We start from the raw sequence: 15,376 nt of genomic DNA, 5'->3' as shown, positions 1-15,376 counted from the left end.
TTGGTGACTGGCTAGAGTCCAGAGGTATTTTTGAAGATGGCACCTAGAATTCATAAAGCATGGCTAATTCTTCTGAGAAGAGATGGGACACAAACGTCAAAGAGGAGTCGTTAAAAACGTCAGGCATCTCTCTGTGCTCCTTCATCCTCTACGGAACTTCTCCCACAACAGGTCTCTGTCTCCGCATTCTTTCCTTCCGCCTGGAGAGTAAGCTTCCGGACGCTGGACGTTCGGTTGCCCGAGGGCTCCGACCAGCAGTGCACGCTGAGGCAGGCGGGCCGGAAGTTTGTTTGCCCTAGGGTTCCGACCAGCACTGTGTGCTGAGGCAGGCGGGCCCGGTGGTGCGTTTTGAATCCAGCAGTGACTAGCGCTGTTTAGAAAAGCCCGGGGTTCTGCTTCTCCACTGTAGGGTCTCATTCAGCGTAGACTCCCTAGTGGCGAACAACCCCGCCCTAACTCCCAGGTGAGTTCGACCCATTTCTGTTGCTATGCCAACCACAAGGCCCCGCCCCTTTACCCCAGGCTGCTTGGGATTGGCCTTTCCAGTGGGTCAAGGTCAGGGAAGGAGGGTTGCCAGGGATCAGGAGCAGCGCGATGGCCTTGGCTGTGGGCTTCCGCTTGTTTGCCTTTCTTCCTCTCTCTGGCTAAAGGTCACCTGGGGCTGGTTCAGACCGCAGGTTCTGGAATCTGCCACACCTGGGTTGGAACCTTCACCACCGTCTCCCATCGCTGCCACATCCTAGTGGGTTACCTGGGGCAGGTTTAGGTCTAAGCCTCAGATGTTTTCCTCAGATGTAAAAATGTGTATGAACAAGGTTATGAGATTTAGATGATAACCGCAGGCACTTTTTATTGTTCTTACAAAGTGCTAGGTGTTTTTCTGAGTGTTTTACATATGCTAACTTAGTTCATCCTCACAACAACCCTACAAGAGAGGTAGCTTTGTCATCCTACTTACAGATGAGGAAACCGAGGCATGGGAAAGTTACAGGACTTTCTCGACATCCAGTAGTTTGTAGATGCAGACCCATCAAAGCAGTGTGAGTCCGGGAAACATAGTTGGGTGGCTCATGCCTATAATCCCAGTGCATTGGGAGGCTGAGGTGGGAGGATTGCCTCAGGCCAAGAGTTCCAGACCAGACTGGGCAAAGATAGTGAGACCCCATTAAAAAAAAAAAAAAAAAAAAAAGAGGAGGAGGAGAAGGAGGGGGAAGAGGAGGAAGAAGAAAAGAAACACATGCCATTTTGGGACACAGTAGATATTTAATAAATTCTATTTATTCTTAATCCCATTAATATTATTGGTTCTGGTTTTCATGGCTTCCAAGAGTCACTTTGGAAGTGGAGTAAGACAAAGTATTTTTGTGAGAGTATGACTTAAGAAAAATATTTTTGGGCTGGCTGAGGTGGCTTGTGCCTGTAATCCCAGCATTTTGGGATGCTAGGATGGGAAAATTGCTTGAGCCCCAGAGTTCCAAACCAGCCTGGACAACATAGTGAGACTCCATCTCTACACAAGATAATTGCTGAAAATATATATGGTTTTGAACCTGGGTAAAGATAGTGTGATTGAATTCAATTTCTCTTTTAATGCTAGCTTATTAAGGCTTAAGATTTTTTTTACCACATTTTGCAGTTTACATTTTTATATACATTGTTCTTAATGATGAACATTAGTATCTTCTTGTAGGCTTCTTCTAGGCTAAAGTGAGCTAATATGTGTAAATTACTTAAACAAGTTCTTAGTACTGAGTATGCGCAGAATAAGGAAAGTATATATGGGGAGTGTTGAAGGTATGACTATGATTTCACCCGGTCCCTAACTTTAACATTACCTTGTGGGGCTGCATCTGTTCCCAAGTTGTCTAAGACCAGTTGAGGCAGTGTACATTTGTACAGTGTATTGCCAATTGCCAATACAAGAGTCAGGAGCTTCTTGAGGCCAGACGCCTTCTTTTTTTTTTTTTTTGAGACGGAGTTTCGCTCCTGATACCCAGGCTGGAGTGCAATGGCGCGATCTCGGCTCACCGCAACCTCCGCCTCCTGGGTTCAGGCAATTCTCCTGCCTCAGCCTCCCGAGTAGCTGGGATTACAGGCATGCGCCACCATGCCCATCTAATTTTTTGTATTTTTAGTAGAGACGGGGGTTTCACCTTGTTGACCAGGACGGTCTCGATCTCTTGACCTCGTGATCCACCTGCCTCGGCCTTGCCAGACGTCTTCTTGAGACCACTTTGCTATTAAGGAAAAAGTTCACAGAGGAGCAAAGCAGCTGCTGACCACCTGGAAGAGGTAGCCTGATGGGAGTCTGCTCAAAGGGGTTTGCAACCCCTTCTGAAATCTCTGTGGTGGGTTTTCTCAATGGAACTAACAGTGTTTTATATGTTAATTGCATATTAGAAATGGAAAAGATTTGATCAAAATAAGCAATAGGCTGCTAACTGTGATGCATAAGATACCAAAGCCAGACTCCCGGCATCAAATCCCACCTCCAACACTTACCAGTTGTGTGTCCTGGGGCAGCTGCTTAACTTTATAAGGATTAAGTGAGTTAATACACATAATGCTTTTAGAGCAGTGCCTTGCACATGGCTGGATCTCAATAAATATTATGTATAATATATAAATACATATGCATGCAAAGAAATTGTATACAGGAATCCTCCTAGTTACACAAACAATATAAGAGAAAAAAAAAGTCAGTCTTCTCCTTATTGTATCTGTGGTCTCTTAGCCCTGTTTTCCCTGTAATGTGACATTTTCATGTCTAACACTTTTCTTAAGGTGATGTTGGCTTAGCTGCTGAGTTGCCCAAAGGGCCTGTTCCTACTTGTATCATGAAATCAAGGACCTAGATGGTGGAGTAGTGAGTTGAGGAAATGAAGATGTGCTTCTTTTGCTTGCTTCTTTCTGCCCTGCTTCTTATGGCAATTGGCACAAAGAAATCTAATTCTATTCCTTGCCAAATTCATGCTTCCTTTTAGCTTACTGGTCAATGTGGTAGATGTTGTCCCTTAGGCAGGGGTCCCCAGAATGTGACTATATTTGGAAATAGGGTCTTTATTTTATTTATTTATTTATTTGAGATGGAGTTTCCCTCTTGTTGCCCAGTCTGCTGTTCAATGGCACGAGCTCAGCTCACCGCAACCTTGGCCTCCTGGGTTCAAGTGATTCTCCTGCCTCAGCCTCCTGAGTAGCTGGGATTATAGGCATGTGCCATCACGCCCCGCTAATTTTGTGTTTTTAGTAGAGACAGTGTTTCTCCATGTTGGTCAGGCTGGTCTCGAACTCCTAACCTCAGGTGTTCTGCCCATCTCTGCCTCCCAAAGTGCTGGGCTTATAGGCATGGGCCATGGAGCCTGGCTGGAAATAGGGCCTTTAAAGAAGTGGTTAAAATAAAATTATGGGTGGCCCCTAATCCAGTATGACCAGTGACCTTCCAAGAAGAAATGTGGATATAGAGGTACAGAGAGAAAACCACTGACAAGCCCAGGAGAGAGGCCCTAGAAGAAACCAACCCCGCTGACACCTTGATCTTGGACTTGTAGCTTCCAGATCTGTGGGGAGATAATTCCTGTTATGTAACAACTCTGCGATACTTTGCTAGGTATCTCTAGAAAACTATCACAGCCAGGGTGGGGCTCTAAGCAAGGCCGAGAGAGACCGTAGCATAGTTGAGGCTGGAAGCTTCAGGCAAAGAGGTAAGCGTAGGTTTAAGAACTTCGGGATTGCAAGGGGAAAGTCATTTTTAGATGCCTCTCTGGATGAAAACAGAAAATGGGTGGCGTGACTGCTCACTTTAAAATGAATTCTTCACTTTACAAATGACTCACTTGTTGTAGCCAAGAGATAGTTTAGAAGCCATGATAAAAATACTAGGGAATCAGAATGAAAGTCAGTGGAAAAGTATTATTTGTACTAGGAACATCTCCTTCACATAGAACGTTTTAGGGATGTGTTTACTTCAGGAAGGCAGACAACTGGGACAATGTACAAAAGATTAGATGGGGTTCCTGGAAGGAATTAATTGGAAGGGTCAGAATCACTGGTAGATGAGGGACAAGATTATTGTACTCATATCAAAGGGAAAAGGACATGCAGAACCTTGATTATGCGCTAAGTATGTTTACTGCCCCTACCTTTGAGTTTCATCTGTGTTTAAGTCATTTATTTATTTATTTATTTTTGAGACAGAGTTTTGCTTTTTGCCCAGCTCACTGCAACCTCTACCTCCTGGGTTCAAGGGTTTCTCCTGTTCAGCCTCCCAATTAGCTGGGATTACAGGCTCATGCCACCACACCTGAATATTTTTGTATTTTTAGTAGAGACAGGGTTTCACTGTGTTGGCCGGGCTGGTCTTAAACTTCTGACTTTAGGTGATCTGCCAGCCTCAGTCTTCCAAAGTTCTGGGATTATAGATGTGAGCCACCATGCCTGGCCCAGTCTTTTTTTTTTTTTTTTTTTTTTTAAATGCTATTTTTCCTGGAGATTTAGAGTAAGCAGTATGGCTAGGTTCTAGCATGGATTTGATAAACCTAGGCCAGGTGGATTGGTGAGGCTAAGGGGGTTGAGAGATCACCTAAAATAGATTTTGCCCTCTAGCCATCTTTTCCAGGGCTTAGCCACTGATGTCACATCGGACAGACAGACAGACAGACAGAACTTGCATTCACAGGACTCCCACTGAAGTCATTACCCTAGTGCTAGCTCTATAGGTCATCTACCTGCTTTTGGAAAGTGCTGAGAAGAAAGCCTTCCTTCTTTCTCCCCACACCCTCCCCCAAGTTTATACTATATATTTTAAAAAATGTTATTTTAAATGATCATACCATATGTGGGCAGAGGGATGAGTTTCCTTGTCTTAAATAGAATCACTTTTTTTTTTTTTTGAGACAGAGTTTTGCTTTTGTCACCCAGGCTGGAGTGCAATGGCAGGATATCGGCTCACCGCAACCTCTGTCTTCTGGGTTCAAGCGATTCTCCTGCCTCAGCCTCCTGAGTAGCTGGGATTACAGGCATGTGCCATCATGCCCCGCTAATTTTGTATTTTTAGGAGAGACAGGGTTTCTCCATGTTGGTCAGTCTGGTCTTGAACTCGTGACCTCAGGTGATTTGCCTGTCTCTGCCTCCCAAAGTGCTGGGATTACAGGCATGAGGCACCAAGCCTGGCTGATGATAATTTTTTCCAACAGCCTGCTCTTTCTTAAGGAGGTCGCCTTTACTGTCTATGGTGTCTACATAAAGATTTCCCTGGTGAGAGTGAATGAGTAGGTGCTTCACACTTAGAATAATAAGCACTGGGTGTGCTGCCCAGATCTCCCACTTCAGGACTGAAACTGGCAGTCTGATTGGCTGACAGCTCACACCTGTCTCCTCTTGCTTTCCCCCCAACCCTAGTGATGAGAAGCCACCTGTCCAAAGTCATGCCCCTTCACTAGAGGCAGCCAAAATCCAATGATGTGAGGTCTAAGGGTCCAGCCCCCTTGCTTTATTTTCAGATATCTCTGTAGGGTCATCCTAGCTTGAGGGCTCCTCTGGAGATGGGCAGAGGCCCTTGCTGTGACTGTGTTGCAACCCAACTTCTCCCTCTGCCTGAATCAGCAGCTTTGGCATCCCCACAGGTGTTGAACCCAAGATCACTTCCCAATAAATCTCCTGTGTGTAAGTAAATCTCCATCTCTGAGTCTGTTTCCCAGGAAACCCAAGCTGCAGTAATATTTTTCTTAAATATGGGTGTTTTATCATCCAGTCCAAAATGTCATATAGAGATGGAGTCTCTCTCTGTTGCCCAGGCTGGAGTGCAATGGCTTGATCTCGGCTCATTACAACCTCTGCCTCCAGGTTTCAAGTGATTCTTTTGTCTCAGCCTCCTGAGTAGCTGGGATCATAGGCACTCACCACCTTACCTGGTTAATTTTTATATTTTAGTGGAGACAGGGTTTTTCACCATGGCTGGTCTTGAACTACTGAGCTCAAGTGATCTGCCCCCTCCTCAGCCTCCCAAAGTGCTGGGATTACAGGCGTGAACCACTGTGCCCAGCCTTAGTTCTTCTGAATTTGTTGATGTTGGTTTTATGGCCCAAGATATAGTCTATTTGGGGACATGTTTCATGGGTGCTTGAAAATAATGTTTTCTGCTATTGTTGGGTGGAATAGTCTATACATGTAGATTAGGTCCTATTGGTTAATAGTATTAGGCTGGGAGCGGTGGCTTTAATCCCAGCACTGGGGGAGGCCAAGGCAGGAGGATTGCTTGAGCCCAGGAGTTTGGGGCCAGCCTAGACAACATAGTGAGACCCCTATCTATCTCTACAAAAAATGAGATAACATGAATTAGCCAGGTGCGGTGGCAGGTGCCTGCAGTTCCAGCTACAAGGGAGGTTGAGGTGGGAGGAGCACTTAAACCTTAGAAGTTGAGGCTACAGAGAGCTGTAATCATACCACTGCACTTCAGCTGGGTGACAGAGTGAGACCCTGCCTCAAAGAAACAAACACAAAAAGTATTCCTGAGTTCTTCTACATCCCTGCCAATTTTCTGTCTAGTTGTTCTATCAGTTGTTCAGAGATGGTATTGAAGTTTATGGCTATTATTGTGGATTTGTCTATTTACTCTTTCAGTTCTATCAGTTCCTGTTTCATATTTTGCAGCTCTGTTGTTTGTTGCACACACATTTAGGAAGCTATGTCTTCTGAATGGATTAACCCTTTTATCATTATGTAATGTTTTGCCCCATCTCCGGTAATATTCTTTACTCAGAAGTCTACTTTATTTGATATTAATATAGCAACTCCTGGTTTCATTTAATGTTTAGATAACATATATTTTTTTCTATTTGTTTACTTTGAATCTACCTATCTAATTATAATTGGAGTTTCTTGTAGACACATGTATAGTTGGATCATGTTTTTTAAAATCTATTCTGTGAATCTGTCTTTTAATTGATGTGTTAGGTCATTTACATTTGATATGATTATTGATGTGGCAGGACTTGTGCCTGACATTTTATTTTCTGTTTCCTGTATCTTTTGTTTTCTCTCTTGTTTTATACAGCTTCTGGATTTTTCCTAACTTCTTATGGGTTATTAAACTTAAAAAAAATTTTGTTTTGATTTATTTATAGTACATTTAAGTGTATCTTTGCATAGTATTTTTAGTCGTTATATATACATAACTTATCACAGTCTACTGGTATTGAAATTTTAGCAGCATAAGTGAAGCATAGAAACCTTACTTCCCCTTATGTCTTTTTAGTTTTTTTTTTTTCTTTTTGAGACAGGATCTCACTCTGTCACCCAGGCTGGAGTGCAGTGATGCAATCATGGCTTACTGCAGCCTCAACCTCCCAAAGAGCAGGTGATCTTCCTGCCTCAACCCCAGAGTAGCTGGGATTACAGGCATGAGTCATGGCACCTGGGTAATTTTTGTATTTTTAGTAAAGACGGGGCTTCGCCATGCTACCTGGGTGGTCTTGAATTCCTGGGCTCAAGAGATCCATCTGCCCCAGTATCCTAAAGTATTGGTATTACAGGCGTGAGCCACTGTGCCCAGCCCATAAATCTTAAATAGTCCATCTGTATGCATTTAGAACCACATCATGTTATCATAACATGATAGTAAACATGTTATCATGTTTGCTGAAGTTATTTTTAAAAATCTGGAAAACTTACGTGGAGAAGAAAAATGCATTATATTTACTCATAATTTTACTGTTTCTTCTGATATTCTAAGATTACTGTTTTTATCATTTTTTTTCTATTTAGGAAATTTCCTTTAGCCCTTCTTTTAGCTTATGTCTGATGGTGACAAATTCTCTTAGTTTTCTTACATATGAGAACATCTAAGTTTTCCCTTCATTCTTGAAGATATTTTCTCTGAATATAGAATTTTGGTCTTAAAAAACATTGTGCCACTTCCTTCTGCCTTGCATGATTTCTGATGAGAAATCTGTTGTCAGTAGACTTGCTCCTCCTATGTGTAAGGTGTTAATTCTCTTTCACTGCTTTCAATACTGTTTTTTTTTTGGCACAAACCATGGATGAGACTTAATTTAATAATTTTTTCTTTGTCTTTAGTTTTCTCAAATTTGACTATGATGTGTCTTGGCATGGATTTCTTTTGTTTTTTCCCGTTGAGATACATTGAGCTTCTTAAATCCCTAGATTTACATCTTTTGCCAAACTTGAGATATTTAGCCATTATTTGTTCAAATACTTTTAAAGCTCCATCCTCTTTCTTCTCTTTTTCTGGGACTCCAATGATATTAATGTTAGTCTATAGGTACCTATTGCTCTGTTAATTTTTGGGGGGTGGGGGGTCTATTTTCTTTCCGTTGTTCAGACTGGGTAATTTCTAGTTACCTATCTTCAAGTTCACTGTGACTTTCTGTTGTCTCCTCCATTCTGCTGTTGAGCTCATCCACTGAGTTTTTAATTTCTATTATTGTACTTTTCAGTTCCAAATTTCCATTTGGTTCTTCTTTAAATCCTCTGTTTCTTTGCTGAGACTTTCTATTTCTTTCATTTGTTTAAATGTTTATTATGGCTAATTGAAGCATATTTATAATAGCTGTTTACAAATCCCTGTTAGGTAATTCTATTATCTCTGTCATGTCACTGTTAGCGCCTATTGATTATATTTTTAAATAAGTTAAGATTTTTCTTGTTTTTACTATAATGAATTTTTTTAAAATCAAAACCTGGACATTTGTATATTATGTTATGGAACTCTGAGTCTTATTTAAGCCTCTGTTTTAGCTGGCTTCTTCTAATAACCACTCTGGCTGGGGGTAAGGGACCCACCTCTTTATTAATGCCAGGTGGGGTAGAAATCCAGGTTCCCCACTCAGCAACCATTAACATCCTCAGGACAGGAAGGGCTCCTTATTAGGACAGGTTTGGCTGGGAATTCTGGCTCCCCATGTTGCCTCCACTGATACCACAAGCATTGGAGTGGCCTTGTTTCTTTTAAGCACTGGAAAAAGTCTTGTATCTCCACTAGAGCTGCTCTGACACCATCCCAGTGTAGAAGAGGAGGGGTGCCCCATTAACAGAAGTGGAAGTCCAGATTCCCTCTTTGACCTTTCTGTCATGGATGGAGGTGGAGTCAAAGTTTTTTTTATGATGTTTGGCTGGAGTAGAGTGGTTGTTATGGAAAAGTTTTCTATCTTGCTATTTGGCTACTTTTCTTTTCCTGGTCCTTTGGCTAGAGAGATGAGGCTTTTTTTGGACTTTCTTTGTCTGCATCTATTGGCATTCTGTACATCCACCTTCTCCAGCTCTAGTATAGTATGGGATATAAGAGGTAATAAAGAAACCCAGGGAATTCAATGCCATGCCATTCTTTGGGTCCTGAGATCCCTAGTAGTCTGCATTCTTCTTTCCACCTTTATATATAAGGTCCAGGATTTTTAGTTGTATTTTGCAAAAGGGATAGGGAAATGTACTTCTCCATTTTTCTCAAAGCAGATATCCCTAATGTATATACAGCCCATTTATTTATTTATTTACTTATTTATTTTTATTGTACTATAGGTTCTGGGGTACATGTGCAGATCATGCAGGATTGTTGCATAGGTACACACATGGCAATGTGGTTTGCTGCCTCCATCCCCCCGTCACCTACATCTGGCATTTCTCCCCATGTTATCCCTCCCCTACCTCTATACCCCCCCTGCTGTCCCTCCCTTGGTACCCCCCAACAAACCCCAGTGTGTGATGCTCCCCTCCCTGTGTCCATGTGTTCTCATTGTTCAATACCTGCCTATGAGTCAGAACATGCGGTGTTTGATTTTGTGTTCTTATGTCAGTTTGCTGAGAATGATGGTTTCCAGATTCATCCATGTCCCTACAAAGGACATGAACTCATCGATTTTTTATGGCTGCATAGTATTCCATGGTGAATATGTGCCCCATTTTCCTTGTCCAGTCTATTGTCGATGGATATTTGGGTTGGTTCCAGGCCTCTGCTATTGTAAACAGTGCCACCATGAACATTATGTGTGCATGTGTCTTTATAATAGAATGATTTATAATCCTTTGGGTATATACCCAGTAATGGGATTGCTGGGTCAAATGGAATTTCTATTTCTAGGTCCTTGAGGAAACATCACACTGTCTTCCACAATGGTTGAACTAGTTTACACTCCCACCAACAGTGTAAAAGTGTTCCTATTTCACCACATCCTCTCCAGCATCTGTTAATGATCACCATTCTAACTGGCATGAGGTGGTATCTCAATGTGGTTTTGATTTGCATTTCTCTAATAATTAGTGATGATGAGCATTTTTTCTTATGTTTGTTGGCCTCATATATGTCTTCTTTTAAAAAATGTCCATTCATATCCTTCTCCCACTTTTGGATGGGTTTGTTTGTTTTTTCTTGTAAATCTGTTTTAGTTCTTTGTAGATTCTGGATATTAGCCCTTTGTCAGATGGGTAGAATGCAAAAATTTTTTCCCATTCTGTTGGTTGCCTGTTCAGTCTAATGATTGTTTCTTTTGCTGTACAGAAGATCTGGAGTTTAATTAGGTCCCATTTGTCTATTTTGGCTTTTGTTGCCAATGGTTTTGGTGTTTTAGTCATGAAGTTCTTGCCTATGCCTATGTCCTGAGTGGTTTTGCCTAGGTTTTCTTCTAGGGTTTTTATGGTGTTAGGTTTTCTGTTTAAGTCTTTAATCCATCTGGAGTTAATTTTAGTGTAAGGTGTCAGGAAGGGGTCCAGTTTCTGCTTTCTGCACACTGCTCACCAGTTTTCCTAACACCAGTTATTAAACAGGGATTCCTTTCTCAATTTTTTGTTTTTGTCAGGTTTGTCAAATATCAGATGGTTGTAGATATGTGGTGTTGCCTCCGAGGCCTCTGTTCTGTTTCATTGGTCTAGATCTCTGTTTTGATACCAATGCCATGCTGTTTTGATTACTGTAGCTTTGTAGTATAGTTTGACATCAGGTAGCATGATGCCTCCAGTTTTGTTCTTTTTGCTTAGGATTGTCTTGACTATGTGGGCTCTCTTTTGGTTCCATATGAAGTTTAAGGTGGCCTTTTCCAGTTCTGTAAAGAAGGTCATTGGTAATTTGATGGGGATAGCATTGAATCTATAAATTACTTTGGGCAGTATGGCCATTTTCACGATATTGATTATTCCTAACCATGAGCATGGAATGTTTCTCCATCTGTTTGTGTCTTCTCCTATTTCCTTGAGCAGTGGTTTGTAGTTCTCCTTGAAGAGTTCCTTTACATCCTTTGTTAGTTGTAATCCTAGGTATTTTATTCTCTTTGTCGCAGTTGTGAATGGGAATTTGCTCATGATTTGGCTCTCTATTAGTCTGTTATTGATGTATAGAAATGCTTGTGATTTCTGCACATTGATTTTGTATCCTGAGACTTTGCTGAAGTTGCTTATTTGGGCTGAGATGATGGGGTCTTCTAAATATACAATCATGTCGTCTGCAAATAGAGACAATTTGACTTCCTCTTTTCCTAATTGAATAGCCTTTATTTTTTTTTTCTTGCCTAATTGCTCTGCCTAGAACTTCCAATACTATATTGAATAGGAGTTGTGACAGAGGGCATCCTTGTCTAGTGCCGGATTTCAAAGGGAATGCTTCCAGTTTTTGCCCGTTCAGTATGATATTGGCTGTAGGTTTGTCATAAATAACTTCTATTATTTTGAGATCTGTTCCTTCAATACGTACTTTATTGAGATTTTTTAGCATAAAGTGCTGTTGAATTTTGTCCGAGGCCTTCTCTGTGTCTATTGAGATAATCATGTGGTTTTTGTCTTTGGTTCTGTTTATGTGGTGGATTACATTTATAGACTTGTGTATGTTGAACCAGGCTTGCATCTCTGGAATGAAGCCTACTTGATCGTGATGGATAAGCTTTTTGATGTGCTGTTGTGATTGGTTTGCCAGTATTTTATTGAAGATTTTTGCATCTATGTTCACCATGGATATTGGCCTGAAGTTTTCTTTTTTTGTGAGTCTCTGCTGGATTTTGGTATCAGGATGATGTTGGTCTCATAAAATGATTTTGGAAGGATTCCCTCTTTTTGTATTGTTTGGAATAGTTTCAGAAGGAATGGTACCAGCTCCTCTTTGTACGTCTGGTAGAATTCAGCTGTGAACCCATCTGGACCTGGACTTTTTTTGGTTGGTAGGCTATTAATTGCTTCCTCAAATTCAGCCCTTGTTATTGGTCTGTTCAAGGTTTCAACTTCTTCCTGGTTTAGGCTTGGGAGGGTGCAAGTGTCCAGGAATTTATCCATTTCTTCCAGGTTTACTGGTTTATGTGCATAGAGTTGTTTGTAGTAATCTCTGATTATAGTTTGTATTTCTGTGGAGTCAGTGGTGATATCCCCTTTATCATTTTTATGCATCTATTTGATTCTTCTCCCTTTTCTTTTTTATTAATCTGGCTAGTGGTCTGTTTATTTTCTTGATTTTTTCAAAAAACCAGCTCCTGGATTTATTGATTTTTTTTTTCAGTTTTCAATGGTTTTTTTTTTTTCTCCCACACAAATCCTCAATAAAAACTGAGATGAAATTTTAATTTGGTAAAGCATTTCTGGGGAAAGTAATGCTTACAAATTCTTCAACTATGCCACATAATATTTTATTGATTTTTTGAAGGATTCTTTTTGTGTCTCTATCTCCTTCACTTCTGCTCTGATCTTAGTTATTTTTTGTCTTCTGCTAGCTTTTGAGGTTTTTTGATCTTGCTCCTCTAGCTCTTTCAATTTTGATAATAGGGTATTGATTTTAGATCTTCCCTTGTGTCTCTGGTGGGCATTTATTGCTATAAATTTCCCTCTAGACACTGCTTTAAATGTGTCCTAGAGATTCTGGTACGTTATGTCTTCATTCTTGTTGGTTTCAAAGAATGTCTTTATTTTTGCCTTCATTTCATTGTTTATCCAGTCAACATTCAGGAGCCATTTGTTCTGTTTCCATGAAGTTGTGTGGTTCTGAGTTAGTTTCTTAATTCTGAGTTCTAATTTGATTGCACTGTGGTCTGAGAGACTGTTTGTTATGATTTCTATTCTTTTGCATTTGCTGAGGAATCATTTACTTCCAATTATGTGGTCAGTTTTAGAGTAGGTGCCATGCGGTGCTGAGGAGAATGTATATTCTGTGGATTTGGGGTGGAGATTTCTGTAGATGTCTATTTGCTCCACTTGGTCCAGATCTGAGTTCAAGTCTTGGATATCCTTGTTAATTTTCTGTCTGGTTGATCTGTCTAATATTGACAGTGGAGTGTTAAAGTCTCCCACTATTGTTGTGTGGGAGTCTAAGTCTCTTTGTAGGTCATTAAGAACTTGCTTTATGTACTTGGGTCCTCCTATATTGGGTGTGTATATATTTAGGATCATTAGTTCTTCTTGATGCATTGATCCTTTTGCCATTATGTGATGCCCTTCTTTGTCTCTTTTAATCTTTTTTGGTTTAAAGTCCATTTTATCAGAGACTAGGATTGCAACTCCTGCTCTTTTTTTGCTCTCTATTTGCTTGATAAGTCTTCCTCCATCCCTTTATTTTTAGCCTATGTGTGTCCTTGCACATGAGATGGGTTTCCTGAATACAGCACACCAATGGGTTTTGACTTTTTGTCCAATTTGCCAGTCTGTGTCTTTTGATTGGGGCATTTAGTCCATTTACATTTAAGGTTAATATTGTTATGTATGAATTTGATCCTGCCATTTTGATGTTAGTTGGATGTTTTGCCCATTAGTTGACACATTTTCTTCATTGTGTCGATGGTCTTTACCATTTGGTGCATTTTTGGAGTGGCTGGTACTGGTTGTTCCTTTCCTTGTTTAGTGCTTCTTTCAGGAGCTCTTGTACGGCAGGCCTGGTGGTGATAAAATCTCTCAGCAGTTGCTTGTCCATAAAGGATTTTCTTTCTTCTTCACTTATGAAGCTTAGTTTGGCTTGATATGAAATTCTAGGTTGGAGTTCAGTGATCCAAGATGGCCGATCGCTAACATCCCGGGATTGCAGCTCTCAGGGAAGGCACGGAGAACTAGAGGACGCCACACTTTCAGACAAATTCTGGTCGCTCACGGAGCAGAAGATCCCCCAGTGGAGGAAACACACGGGTGGCCAGCGTGACTCTCGTGGCCGGCGCAGCGGTTCCGCTGGCACCTTGGCGCGGCTGCTCTCGGAGCAGAGTAAACAGGTTTGGAGGACCCACACGGGCCCCCAGCACGACACCAGAGCCCGGCGCAGTGGCTGTGACGGCACCTCGGCGCGGTAGCGCTCGGCGCAGAGTAAACGGGACCGGTTTCCCTTCTGACCAAGGTTTGGAGCCCCAGGAAGGCAGAGTCTCCTACTATGGACACAAGAAGGAAGCCAGACAGGAGAATCCTGGGAAGAAAAGCACCATCAGTTATAACGCCGCTGCTCTGGCCCTGGGAACTAACAACCTGGACGCCCCCTCAAGAGACCTAATCTGAAAGTTGGTAAATTCAAAGACGACAGGAGGATAAATTTACAATGACGGTAAGAAACCAGCATAAAAAAGCTGAGAATACTCAAAGTCAGAACGCCTCTCCCTCTAAAGATGATCACAGTTCCACATCAACAATGGAACAAGGCTTGATGGAAAACGAGTGCATCCCGATGACAAAATCACCCTTCAAGGAATGGATAATAACAAACTTTGGTGAGTTAAAAGAACATGTTGTAGCCCAATGTAAAGAAACTAGGAACTTTGAAAAAAGGTTTGATGAAATCGTATTGAGAATAGACAACTTAGAGAGGAGTATGAGTGAATTAATGGAACTGAAGAATACAATACAGGAACTCCGAGAAGTATGCACAGGTTTAAACACTCGAATTGTTCAAGCAGAAGAAGGGATATCAGAGGTCAAAGTCCAACTTAATGAAATAAAACGAGAAGACAAGATTAGAGAAAAAAGGATAAAAAGGAATGAGCAAAGTCTCCACGAAATGTGGGACTATGTGAAAAGACCAAATTTACGTTTGATAGGTGTACCTGAATGCGATGGAGAGAATGAATCCAAGCTGGAAAATACCCTTCAGGATATTATTCAGGAAAATTTTCCTAAACTAGCAAAGCAGGTCAACATTCAACCCCAGGTAATACAGAGAACACCATAAAGATATTCTTCAAGAAGAGCAACCCCAAGGCACATAATCGTTAGATTCACCAGGGTTGAAACGAAGGAGAAAATACTAAGGGCAGCCAGAGAGAAAGGTCAGGTTACCCACAAAGGCAAGCCTATCAGACTTACAGCAGATCTCTCAGCAGAAACTCTACAAGCCAGAAGAGAGTGGGGGCCAATATTCAACATCCTCAAAGAACAGAACCTTCAGCCCAGAATTTCATATCCATCCAAACTAAGCTTCACAACTGAA

The 15,376-nt window shown here is 41.4% G+C and overlaps 1 long non-coding RNA gene across 7 annotated transcripts in view; it reads left to right on the top strand.

Moving 5' to 3' along the window:
* Positions 1-232: 232 nt before the first annotated feature.
* LOC103795360 (uncharacterized) overlaps positions 233-15,376 on the top strand; it is a 273,323-nt gene continuing 258,179 nt past the window's right edge. For 4 of the 7 annotated variants that reach the window (XR_013521988.1, XR_013521989.1, XR_013521986.1 and 1 more), the window contains exons 1-2: positions 233-463; positions 2,136-2,348. This is a non-coding gene — a long non-coding RNA (uncharacterized LOC103795360). Of the gene's footprint in view, positions 464-535; positions 1,041-2,135; positions 2,349-15,376 lie in introns of those variants that run through there. The other 3 variants (XR_013521987.1, XR_013521985.1, XR_013521991.1) reach the window with 3 other exon arrangements.

The sequence above is a fragment of the Callithrix jacchus genome, chromosome 9 (genome assembly GCF_049354715.1).
Source record: "Callithrix jacchus isolate 240 chromosome 9, calJac240_pri, whole genome shotgun sequence".
Classification (NCBI taxonomy): Eukaryota; Metazoa; Chordata; class Mammalia; order Primates; family Cebidae; genus Callithrix; species Callithrix jacchus.
The sequence above is the reverse complement of the archived record's forward strand: the minus strand, read 5'-3'. Positions and strand labels throughout refer to the sequence as shown.